Source organism: Marmota monax, unplaced genomic scaffold (genome assembly GCF_021218885.2).
Source record: "Marmota monax isolate L192 unplaced genomic scaffold, Marmota_monax_Labrador192_F-V1.1 WCK01_AAM20220418_F8-fsc01387, whole genome shotgun sequence".
NCBI classification, from domain to species: domain Eukaryota; kingdom Metazoa; phylum Chordata; class Mammalia; order Rodentia; family Sciuridae; genus Marmota; species Marmota monax.
The window spans coordinates 11,321-25,254 of record NW_026694990.1 but is presented as its reverse complement, the minus strand read 5'-3'; positions in this window follow the sequence as shown (position 1 = coordinate 25,254).

The following is a 13,934-nucleotide window of genomic DNA, read 5'->3' as shown; positions in this document are numbered from 1 at the left end:
TAAATGTCATAATTGCCACTAACTTAAAAAAAAATTCATTTTTTCAGAAGGCTTTATATAGACCCTTTGCCTAAATAATGTCCATTTCTAGGATCCCCAACACTTTTTAATATGTCAACAGACATATTCAATATGTTAAATATATTTAAATATGTTAAATATATTTCACATATATTTAATATATTTATGTTGACATATTAAATATATTTATGTTGAAATAGTACCTCACTAATTTAGCTAAGGGCCTCACTAAATTGCTGAGGCTGGCTTTGAACTTGTGAGCCTCCTGCATCAACCTCCCAAGCCACTGAGATTACAAACATGCCCCACCATGCCTGCCACTCCTCCCAGCTGAGTACATCTTTTTTTGAAAGATGTTATCTTGATTATATATTTTTTCTTATTTTTTGCTCATTTAGAACATGAGTTCCTTCATTTCAGGCCCTGCATTCCACAAGTCTGTGACTCCCACAGTATCTCGAAAAGGTCTTATCTCTAAAAGTGTTTCTTGTGTTTTTAAGGAAATTGTGTTGAATTTGACACAGTGGGGAGTATTCTATGACTCTTGTGTGCTGTTGTTGTTGTTGATTTTCATATTATACCATCTCTATTAAATTTAATTATTCCTGTTCTTGTTTTTATTCAGCTTTTTTTTTCACTTTTTCAACATTTTTTCACTGTTGTGACCAAAAGAACTGACAAGCACAATTTTGAGAAAGAAAAGTTTATTTGGGGACTCATGGTTTCAGAAGTCAGATGGCTTCCATTCCTCAGGTCCTGAGATGAGTCAGAACATCACAGCAGAAGAGTGTGACAGAGGAAAGCAGTTGGGGACATGGCATCTAGAAAGCAGAGAGAGAGAGAGAGAGCCCTCCTCATCACAGACAAATATAAACCCCAAAGCCACACCCTCAGTGACCCTCTTTCTCCAGTCACACCTTATCTACCTACAGATAATCCCTATCAATGGTATTGATGCACTGATTAGATACTCTGATCAATTCACCTCTTAACTTCCTTATAGTGTCTCACATAAACTTTTGGGGGACACCTCATATCTAAACCATAACATTCACTCACAGTTTTTAATCAATGGCTGAATTCTTCCATATCATGGTCCCTTTCCTCTACTTACCTCCCTTTGATTTTTATGTCTCCCACACACAACTTTCTCCCCCGCAGAGCTTCCACATATGAGAGAAAACATAGAAAACTCTTGACCTGATTTTTCCTTATTTTGCTTAATATAATGATCTCTAGTTCCATCCATTTTCCTGTGAATGACATAATTTCACTTTTCTTTATGGCTGAATAAAATTCCTGTGTGTGTGTGTGTGTGTATGTAATATCATATTTTTTAAAATTTATCCATTGATAGACACCTAAGCTGGTTTCATAGTTTGTCTATTGTGAATTGTGCTGCTATAAACACAGATATGCACACATCACTGTAGTAAGATGACTTTAATTCTTTAGGATAAATAGCAAGGGGAGATATACCTGGGTAATGGTGGTTTCATTCCTAGTCTTTTGAGAAAACTCCATACTGATTTCCACAGTGGTTGTCCTAATGTGTAATCCCACCAACAGTGAAAAAGAGTTTCTTTTTCTCCATGTCCTCTCCAGCATTTATTATTGTACGCATACTTGATGATTGCCATTCTGACTGGTGTGAGATGAAATTCCAGTGTAGTTTCGATTTGCATCTCCCTAGTTGCTAATGAAACTAAACATTTTTTCATACATTTGTTGGCCATTTATATTTCTGTTTTGAGAAGTATCTGTTAAACCCCTTTGCCTATCTATTAATCAGGTTATTTGATTTTTTTGATTTTTTTTTTAGTTTTTTATACATTCTAAATATTAATCTTCTGTCAGAAGAGTAGCTAGCAAAGATTTTCTCCCATTCCATAGGTCCTCTCTTCATATTCAGAATTTAAAAAAAACAGAAGCTCTTTAATTTGATGCCATCCCATTTAACTCTTGGCATTATTTACTGAAATTTAGGAATCCTATTGAGAAAGTCATTGCCTGTGCCTCTACGCTGGAGTATTGACCCTACATTTTCTTCTAGGAGTTGCATAGTTTATTGTCTAATTCCTAGGTGTTTGATCCTTTAAAAAAAAACATTTATTTATTTTTTAGTTGTAGTTGCACACAATACCTTTATTTATATGTGGTGCCAAGAATCAAACCCAGGGCCTCACACATGCTAAGCAAGCACTCCACCACTCAGCCCCAACTACAGCCCTGGTCTTTGATCCATTTTGAGTTTAATTTTGTGCAGGATATTATTTTTATTCTATTTATGGATAATCACTTTTTCCCAGAACCATTTGTTAAAGAGGCTGTCTTTTCTTTAAAGTATGTAAAACTTTTAGAAGAAAACATACCTGCTTAATTTTTAATAACTTTTTTGTTTGTTCTAATTAGTTATACAAGACAAGAGAATGCACTTTGATACATCATACATAGATGTAACATAATTTCTCATTCTTATGGTTGTACATGATATAGCATCCCATGGGTTGTATAGTTATGTATGTACATAGGGTAATAATGTATGATTCATTCTACTATCATTCCTACCCCCATACTCCCTCCCTTCCCTTCACTTTCCTCTACCTAATCGAAAGTAACTCTGTTCTTCTCTAGCCACACACCCCACCACCACTTATTGTGAATTAGCATCCACAATTCAGAGAAAACATTCATCCCTTGTTTTAGCTGGATTAGCTTATTTCACTTAGCATGATATTCTCTATCTCCATCCATTTACCAGCAAATGCCATAATTTTTAATCAGTAAAGCTGAAAATAATACAATATATCTTATTAGGAAATGGATAAATAAACCATTATACACTTTTACAATGGAATACTGCTTAAAATAAAAAAGAAAAAGCTACAGATTGTTACTGCTTTGTTAATCTTCATGTTAAGGGAAAGAAGCCAGACTCTGAAGCTAGATTCTAAATCCCATATGCTGCATTATTCTGTTAATATGGCATTTTACAAAAGGAAACTATTAGGCTGAGGAGAGAAGATGACCACAAAGGGGGATATTTTAGAGTTATGAAAGTGTTTTATATCTTGATGGTGGTAGTGATTATATGACTATATATGTTTGACAAAACTCAGAGAAATATGAAATAAAAAGGCTAAAGTTTGCCATAATCCAAAAGTACCAATACTCAAATCACCAAAAAACATAAATAGAAGTAACTTGGAATGAAAAATATTGGAAACCTCTAAACTAAAATCCAATAAAATATAGCTAAAAGAAATTTTAAAATAAAATATAAATATCTAGTGAATTTTGAAGGTCACTATTTTTCAAAAGGCCAATTTTCTAAAAGTTATTGAGTAGGATTCTTCTTCCTCCTCCTTTATTATTCCCTCTCCTTCTCTTTTTTTCTCTTCTCCCTCTCATATTTGCTCTGAAGAAATTTTTGACCTAATGATAAAATTTATATCGATATAAAAAGGACCTAGAATAGCCAAAGGGAGTTACAAAAAAGAAGACCATGAAGGAGTTAAACCATCTGATTTTTTTTTTTTTTTTTTTTGCAGGGGGCGGTGGAGAGTACTCAGAATTGAACTCAGGGGCACTTTGCCCAACGGCACTGGAATCACTGAACCACATCCCCAGTCCTATTTTGTATTTATTTAGAGACAGGGTCTCATTGAGTTGCTTAGCACCTCACTTTTGCTGAGGCTGGCTTTGAACTCACGATTCTCCTACCTCATCCTCCAGAGTTACAGGCCTGCACCACCATGCCAGGCTAAACTATCTGATTTTTACGACTTACAATATAGCTATGATATCAAGAGAGACAATACCAAAGTATTGTCATCAAGATGGAACAGAACAGGGAGTCTGGAAACAGTGTTACTCAGATACTGCCAATTGATGTCAATATAGCTGCCATGGCAATTTAATAGGGAAAAATGATAATCATTTCAATATGTAGTGCTTCGTAAATTACTATCTGCACAGAAAAAAAAGAACTTTGATTCCTAATTTACATACACAAAAGTTAACTTAAAATAATCCTGAACTTAATAGCTAAAACTATGAAAAATGAAGAAGAAAACAGAATATCAATGAACTTTTTTTAGCTTTATTGTATTTATTTATTTTTATGTAGTCTGAGGATTGAACCAAGTGCCTTACACATGCCAGGCAAGTGCTCTATCACTGAGCCACAACCCCAGCCCCTCAATGGACTTTGTGAAGGTCAATAATTTTAAGCATACAGTCCTTAACCATAAAGATAACTTTTTAAAAGATTGATAAACTAGACTTTGTAAAAGTCAAAAACTTCTTTTTAAAAGACACAATTGTAAAAATATTCTAAATGCAAGTTGTACACTAGAGAAAATATTCACAAATCATATGTCTGACAAACCATGACCCAGAATTTGTCAAGGATTCAAACATTTTAGTAGTAAGTAGACAAAGAATCTAATACCCAGAAAGGGTAAAAGATTTCATTAAAAAAAACTTTATCCAAATTGCCAATATATATGAAAAATGTTCAACATCTTTAGTCATTAGGGGAAAAAATTAAAACCAATCAGTTTTAGTATGAGTAAAATTAAAAAGCCTAACTACATTAAGCTGGCAGGTATGTTAATAGCAACACCTGAGATAAATCAATTTAAAAGAGGAGAAGATAATTTGGCTCTTAGTTTGGATGTCTGTCCATGTCACTTGGCCCTGTTGCTTTGGGCCTATTGTGGCAGAGTACATCATGGGAGGAATGCATGACAGAGAAAGCTGTTCATCTCATGGTGGCTAGGAAGCAAAGGTTGAGAGGAGAGGGGCTGAGGTTCTAATATCACCTTCAGAAACCTCCAATGACCTAACTACCTCCCACTAGGCCCTACCTGCTAAGCGTCTCATCGCCTCTCAATAGCACGAAGCCTTCAACACTGGTGTCTTGGGGAAACATTCAAGATTCAAACTATAGCAGAAAGGATTGGAGCAAATAGAATCCTCATATATTATTGGTGGGGGTATAAAATGATTTCATCATGTTACAGAACTTTTTGGCAGTTACAGATAAAAATAAACACAGCTTTTCCCCATGATTCATCTGTTTACTCCAAAGATCCTAAAAGTAATGAAAATATATCTTCCAAGCAGACTACTACAAAATAATTCATAGACTCATGAAAAAAAAACTTAACTGAAGTGTCCATTAATAGAAGAAAGGATAAGCAAATTTTGGTATATTCATACAATGGAATTCTACTCAGAAATAAGAAGAAACAAATCACTTATAGAAGCAAAAATTAGATAAAAAATAGATGCAGAATGTCAAGGTAAGGGCAAGGCTCAGGCCTGGGAACCAAAGTTCAAGGATCTGGCAATTTAAAGAAGGTGCAAGGCATAGTGGGACTAATGGTCATCCTTTATTTGGAGGTGGCCATAGCCATTAACCAACACCCCCACCCCTGAGCCATTTTCATAGGCTCTTTTTATATACAGTTCAAACAAAGAAGGCACACTGCCAACAGGTTACATAGATGGGGCACATGGTTACAAGCAAATGTTTATGATCTTGAATATATAGTTGGATCAAAGTATTTCTGACCTTGACTAACCATAACATAACTGGTTTCTAGCCTTGGTTACACACTAAACACATAACATTAAACATAACAGAGTCTGTTGGAAGTCTCAGTGAGGGAGCCTAACTATAGCCATTTTGGGCCTGCCCCAATAAGGCATCCATCCATGTGTCTCCAAATGGGCCACTGAAGTTGGGGCCGAAAGCTCTAAATCTGAAAGACAGTCAGAAGTCAACAACATCATCAGTATAATGAATATATGTACAGTGGATGGCTGAGTCCACTGGGCCAAGTCATTGGCCACCAAATCATAGCACATAGTTGGGCTATGCAAATAACCTTGTGGGAACACTTGAAATATCCACTTCTGGCCTTCTCATCTAAAGACAAACTGCTCTCAGCTCTCTGGAGCTGGAGCAATAGAAAAGAAAGCATTAGCCAAGTCCAGCCCATAATGGTAAGTGTCCAATTGCAATATCCATTGGTCCATGAGATCATGCACTGAGGGAACTGCTGCATACAAAGAAGGCACCACCAATTCAGTTCTTGATAATCTAGTCATTCTATCAGCCACACTGGTGTGTGGGGGTTGTGTGTTGGCTGTATTATGCCTACCACCTCCATTTCTAAGATAGTAACTCCAATTTTTGCACGTTCCCCTGGGAGGCAGTACTGCTTCACTGTCACAGTCTTCTGGGATTGTGGCAAGAGCTGGGGCAGGTGTTTTGCATATCCTCTCATAATCACCTGCACAACTGACACAGAGAGGTGAAATTCCCCTGCTGTGGTCTGTAGCCACAGTCCTGGATGTACTCTGGGATAGGAGACATATGTACTATTTATGCTTGCAGGGGCAAATGAGTATCCCCAGCTGTAAGGACACTCGCCTTTCACTTAATTGTCTGTCATCCATAACCATCACTGTGAATATATTGACCTGGGAACTTACCCATGTTCACCAAGCTGCATTCAGCTTCAGTATCCACAAAGCCAATACCCTCTGCCCATTGTTCAGGGACCAGTGGATAGCAAGTTCCACATGTCACTTCAGTCCCAGCCAGTTCATGCAGGGTGGACACCTTGACCAAATTCCTAGTTGTACTAGAACAAAATCCCTTCATCCCCCTAGAAGCCAAACAGTCTTTCAATTGCAGAGGTCGGGCTTCTCAGGGTGCTTGTTTACCTCTGCCTGTTCTCAGGTATTGCTGCTGTGGGTGTGGCTGCTTCCACAGCTGAAGGATGACTGCAGTAGGTGATTATCTATCTTCCTGTGATCTAGTCCTGCTGCCAGGGGTGGTGCTCACATCTGTGCACGAGTAATTCTAAAGGCCTTTTTTTCTTTTGTTTATCTTGTTTCCAGGCCTCTTTCCCTCTGCGCACAGTTTTTAGCTGTCATCTACTCTCAGCTTCCCCAGGCTAGCCATTATAGTAATAATTTCATTAATGAGGCATCCAACAAATGGAGCTAAGATAGCCATTAAGGATACAAAAGTGGAGGGTGGAGCACTCTACAAAACCAAGTCTCTCATGACACTAGTAAATCTTTCATCATCGGGTCCTCATGTGTTCAGATTAAATGTTGCCTGACGCATGCCAAGCTCTCACAGAATCTGCACCAAATCAGCACAGGATTGCCATTTACTCACAGTTTCTGGCAGCTCACCAGAATCTGCCCACACAGTTCACATAGTTCACCCAGCTGCATAAATCCAGTTTTTCAGGGAATGACTATCTTTTCCATGCCTGTCACTGTCACAGGGAGGGGTGAGTGGTGATGGATGCCAGACACTCCATCTCCTCTGAAAAGCAAACAGTGCTGTCCACCAATAGATCCCACAAGTCATAAAACTCATGCAGCCAGGGGCTCCCCAAGTTGCTGGCCAAACTTCTTAACCAAGTCTACCAATGCTGCCTGGGTGTATGGCTGGTATGTAGACTTCACTATAACATTCAGCTGCCCCATTTCCTGACCTCCAGGGGCCTAGGGATACTCATGTTTTATCTTCTGCTGTGCCACCAGGTGAGCTCCAAGCCAGAGCTTCTCCTCAGGCTCTTCTTCAGATTTCACACCCCCTTGGAGGTCAGCCCATTGCACACACCTCAGCTTCCAAAGCATGAATGTGCTTCTCCAAGGTTTCCTGCTTCTCTTGCAGGACATGGAGCTGGGTGGTATCCCAAGACTCTGGTCCATATTTGCTTTCAAAGCAGTGAGAAAAATCCACGCCAAGTGTCCCGATGCTTCCTGTGCAGCACTGTCTTTTACGTGGGAACTCACTGTTTACAAAGCCTCCTCTACACTCACAGGTGACCTGTCCACCATAATCCAATTCTCCACAAGACCCCATATCAATAGGACCATGGTGACCAGGTGTTAAGCACTTGCTGGCCACAGGGTCCCCCACAACCGCAGGGGTTGATACATCTTGCATCTGTGCCAAATACTGCCAATTACACCACTTGTCAGGGTGAGTACTAGGCTCAGGCCTGGAAACCAAGGTTCAAGATTCTGGCAATTGAAAGAAGATGCAATGGCCTTTATACATTTTTTTTTTTTTATTCAGAGATGGTCATAGCCATTAGCCAGACACTCTGTAGGGCCATTTTTATATATCCTTTTTATATGGAGTTCAAAGAAGGCAAACTGCCAACAGGTTATATGGGGTGGGGGGGCACGGTCACAAGCAAATATTTATGACCTTGATATATTCTTGGAATCAAAGTGTTTCTGACCTTGACTAACCATAACATAGCTAGTTCCCAGTCCTGGCTACACACCAAAAACATAACATAGTCCACAGGAAGGCTTCAGTGAAGAAGCCTAACTACAGCCATTTTGGTCCTGCCCCAACACAGAGTAAAAGAAGTTCAGCATAAAAGAGTACATTTGTGGGGTTCCTTTTATATTAAGTTTTATAGCAAACTTATTCTAAGATGTAAAATTAGAATAATGGTCAAATAGGTTGCGAAAGTCTATAAGTGAACTGTGTGTGTGAAGTTTTTGTACCACATCTTGATAGAGATGTGAATTAATAAAAATGTTAAAATGTTGCATCAATTAAGTAAGACTGGACTTCAGACTTTGAAATATGAAGAATATTTATGGAAACATAACCTTTTAGTGTTTTTAACATGATTGCTTTTATTTGATTCTGAATATTAGAGACAGATGAGGTTTATAAATAAGATTCTGTTATATATTGGGAGATGACTAAATCTGCAAGGCCCTTCAGCCAAAGGATGGAGGCTCCTGTGTTTTAGTATGTTTATGGGTCCCTGATATAGAAAAAAATCTGCTGCTGTTTTGAAGCTGAAGTTATTGACCGATACCAGTAAAGCATTCTAAGCAGGAGTGATTATTAGGGTTTATATAATTAATTAAACATTTTTACATAATCCATAGCCTGTTCATCATCTCTATTGATTTTTAAAAACATATTGTTAATTTTAGAATTTCATATGAATTTAACTTATACTTCTATCCAGGATCCTGAATTAATTCTTCAGCTCTTCATATTGCATTGAATATGTTAGTAAGTATTTGTTATAATCTTTATTTCTTATGTACTAGATTTTGTCAGTATTATGAGAAGAAACACTTTTTCTCTGCATAATAGCTCTATTCCTGTGAGTTTTCTTAACAGCGTAGTCCTCCAGAGGCAAGAGATGCACCCTACATTGATCCTCATTGGCTGGAAAGAACATGTTCAATGACAAATTGTTGTTTCACTTAAACACAACTTCTGTGAAGTCTTCATGTGGATAAATTCTAGTTTCAGCTTGTGCTCTCTCGGAGGGGATGAAGTAGTGGTGGGTTGGGGTCCAGCACAGCGAGGCTGGGCTGTAAGCCACTCTGAAAGGTGGTTTCTTTTGTGGTGTTGTTTTTTGATCCTTCCACCCTGAAACTATCTTTTGGATTCAGTTCTTTACACACCAAACTAACATAATTAATATTGCTATTAGAGATATCAGAACAAATTATCTCCATATAAGAACAACAAAATAATATACAAAGAAACAACACTTTTGAAAATTAAGTTATGTAGTAGAAAGAAATTTAATTATTTTTTAAAATTGCTTTATACTGTGGTGGTCTCGAATAACTGTGTACAGATTATTTTTTCAGGTTTTCAGATTGACAACTAGAAACACAATATCAGCTTTTAGAAAATCCATGTAGATGCTGAATGAAGCTGCATTAAATATATACATTATATTCCTCTCTGGGAACACAGAAATCATCTTCTTTAGTGCTCTCAGAAATGCTTTTTGATATTCTCTTTGATTCTTTTTTTTAAAGAGAGTGAGAGCGAGCGAGAGAGAATTTTTTAATATTTATTTTTTAGTTTTCGGTGGACACAACATCTTTATTTTATTTTTATGTGGTGCTGAGGATCGAACCCAGCGGCCCCCCGGCGCATGCCAGGCAAGTGTGCTACCGCTTGAGCCAAATCCCCAGCCTCTCTTTGATTCTTTATGTTTCTTATTAAATATATGAATTAGGATTTTATTGTCTTTGCTAATGAATACTTTTGTTCTCTCCTTATAACTAGATGTTCTTTCTATAGCTCTTCATGGCTTAGTCTGAAGGAGACTAACCACGCTTCCCCCCATGTGGTTCTAACTGGCTGGAGAGGGAAGTATTCAGTGTCTCATTTTGGCATCACTTATACCCACCTTTTGTGTAGGTTACTTGTCACCAAAGACTGGCTACACAAGAGTTTGGGGATTAGAGTTAGGAATTGTAGATAGCACAGAGGGCACTGGTGTGCCTTCCAGGGGACTCTGCTGTTTTGTTTGGAACATTTTCCATATGCAAAGAGGAGTGAGGGCTCAGCAGGTGGACTAGGGATCAGGCAGGACTTTGTGCTCTAAGTCAAAATCCAGGGTTAGGACTTGAACCAAGGATGGTTTAGACCCACAGGTCTGAATGGAAAGGAAAATTGTCAACACAAACATCTTAAAGTCTCTTCACTTCTGGAAACACAAAGGACAGTAAGCTCATGAATAAACTGTACTAATGTGAATCTGATCCTTTCAGTTTCAGAGTCAACCAACAAATTCTGGAGCGTGACAAAGGTGAGAAAGAAATCAGGAAGGGAGTGAGGGAATGGACCCAGGTGTGTCTAGGGGCTGATTAGTCTTCTGGAAGTAGCTAGAGCAGTTTTAGAATCTAAAGCACAAAATTGATGTTCTTTTCATATTCCTCCCCTCTTCCCCATTCCCACCAAATATAAAGAAATGCAGGCTTCTTTTGACTTGTGACCCTGAAAATTTGTGTTGGATCCTTATCTGTCAAGCTGGTGAGAAAATAGATATTGTGAAATTGCCCACCAGCCCTGATGATGATCATAATTAATAATTATAATAATTCCAAATAGTTATTGAGCACTTATTAATATGTTCCATTCACTCTTCTAAGTGTTTTTGCTTTATTAACTGGCTGACTGGTGATGCAGTGAGGTAAATCTATTATTATTAGTTCCCCTTTCCATTTTACCAATTAGGACATTGTAGAATGCAGTAGTTGAAGAGTTCCCTAAGGCTACATTATTTGTAAGAGGGGGAACCTGAATTGAAACTCAGGCACTCAAACCTCAGAATGATGTGACAGAGGAACGACTGTGCTACTTTGAGGCCTGGAAGGGAATTTATGCCATATTTCCTCTGGTAGGCACTGGACCATTGTTAAACCACTCACTGAATTCTTCTAAAGAAGTAATTGCATAGGGCCCTGGCCATGCACACCTTCAACTAACTTCACTTCCCCTTTCTGTCATTGGTGGAAAGAGCTCTTCTTTCTCTTTTTATTTCTTATGCCTGACAGTATTTGATTGATACCACATGAATGCACAGATGGATGCTCTTTATCATGGTTCAGCATAATTCAGGTGCTGGTTATTTGAAGAGATGATGCACTTTCAGCCCTCACAATCATCTGAGGAATCTGAAATTATATTCAGTTAGATTTACTTCAAAAATCTTATAGCTTCAAACACTGTAAAGCTAACAAAACTTTTCAGCTTTATCAAAAGCCTCACCACTCTTCTATCTCTGCTCCCCTGGGGTCATGGGTTCAAAATAAAAGGCTCATCAGGTTTAAGGAACATTTGTGTCTTTCATCTTCTGTTTATCTGTGAGGAATTATGATGTCATTATTTGGGGTCTATAAGGCAAGTGGGTAAAAAAAAGAACATAAAGTTGGGAATGGAGAAGTATAATGACTGAAGATATATCAAATAATTGAAAATGGATTTGATTTCTCAACTAAGAACAGAAACTTTTTTCTAGCCATGACCCCAGGGGAACCATGAAGGCCTGCAGGAGAGAGAGAAAAGACAGAGAATAGACATAGAGTAGAACAGTATGGGCAGGCAACCAGAAATTCTGTACAGTGCTCCATATATAAATTATGAATTGAGGTTTTTCAGGGTCACTTGCCTTAGATCTGCAGGCCACAGTACAACTAACAAGAGGAGAAAAATGTGGTAGTGCTATCATTTTTTAAGGAATTGTATTTATTTAACAAGATCACTGAATACTATGTTAATATACAAAAATTGATTACATTGTATATACCGGCAAGAAACAAGAAGACAAATTTTTCAGTGTTATTTAATAGCACTTTATATTACAATATACTTGACCAATGCTCCGGAAAATTTCAAAGCTAATCAAATACAGGGAAATTCTAAAAAAAAAAAAAAAAAAAAAAAAAAAAACTAACACAGACAAAACGAATTTCAAGAAACGTGACAACCAAATGTAATGGGGGGTCCTGGAGGGAATCCTGGAACAGAAAAAAGATTGTAGGTAAACACTAAGGAAGTCTGGATAAATTATGGACTTTAGTTACTAATAATATATTAGCATTGTTTGATTAATGTGGTAAATGTTCCATACTAATGTAAGATGTTTATAATCGAAAAATCTGTGTACAGATGAGGAGATGGGGACAAATAGGAACTGTGTTTTAGAGGCTCAGATTTTTGGAAGTCTAAAATTGTTCTAAAAATAGTTATTAACATAAAAGAAGGAAAAGTTGAAAACTAGCTGAAGTACATATGGAGATTCAGCACATAATAAAAGCAATATATTAAATCAGTGAACTTTTCAAATAAATGGTGTTGCAACCAATGAAAGGCTCTTGGAGATACTGTGTTGTATCCAGACAAGAAACAATTTAAAAACTCTGAATTAATCTGAGATTTAAACATAAAAATATGAAGCTATACAACTGTTAAAAGAAAATGTAGATATATTCTTTTATAAATTCAATGCAGGGAAAATCTTTCTAATTATGGTTCAAAAGTTTAAAGCAAAATTTAAAAAAAGAAAGGATATAACTTTTATATATAGTCATGGGTATGGAACCTTTTACTTTGCATATTCTAGACAAGCTTTTTCCCACTGAACTATATCTCCAGCCCCAGGATATATAAAGCAAACTACTTAAAATTTATAAACAAAAACTTTAGGAAAGCCACAGACAAATTAAAAATGGGGAGAATATATTTGTACCATGCATTGCTAAAATATGAAGAGTTAAAAATTAAGACAAAGATTAAAATCTTGTTATAAAAAAGGACAATGGGATTGGACAGAAAAAAAGTAAACAAAAGGTCTTGAAGCATGTGTTAGAAAGCAAATTAAAATGACACTGAAACTAGCATTTCATACTTATTAGGTAAGTAATAATCATCAAATATGAAAGCTTTATGACCATTGCCTGGACAAAGCTATAGTGAAATAGACAACCCATGCATTGCTGGCAATGGGTAGAAACGGTCCTGTTATAAAAAGTGTTGGCAATATCCTACAAAATGGCATATGCATTGACCCTTTAACCTACCAACCTCAAGTTCTACTCCACAAATAAAAGATAATGTGTGAACAAGTTAATTCAGTGTTTCATTAATGCATAATAATTAGTAGAAAAAATGTTGAAAAAAACTGTAATGCCCACTGTTTTAGTCAGCTTTTGAACTGTTGTGACCAAAAGACCTGAAAAGAAGAACATGGAGGAGAAAAACTTATTTGGCTTGTGTGTAAGGGTTCTGGCTGTGGAATGTACAAGATAGCGAATTTCTACTGGTGAGCAAACTCCCGAGGAATAATAGGCATTTTGTTTTCCACACTTGGAATATTCTGGAGTTTCTCCCAGGAACTAGTAAGATAACTAATAATGTGCAATTCCTGGCTGGTATAGTAATGCCCTACATGAGGAGGCTCTGGGTTAGAGTCTTATCAGTCTCAACCTTGATCTCAGGCACACAGTTCCTGGAAATAAAGAAACTCTCTTTTTAGACAACCGCAATGTTTCACCAAGTTCCACTGGGCCTGAAACTGTTCACATAA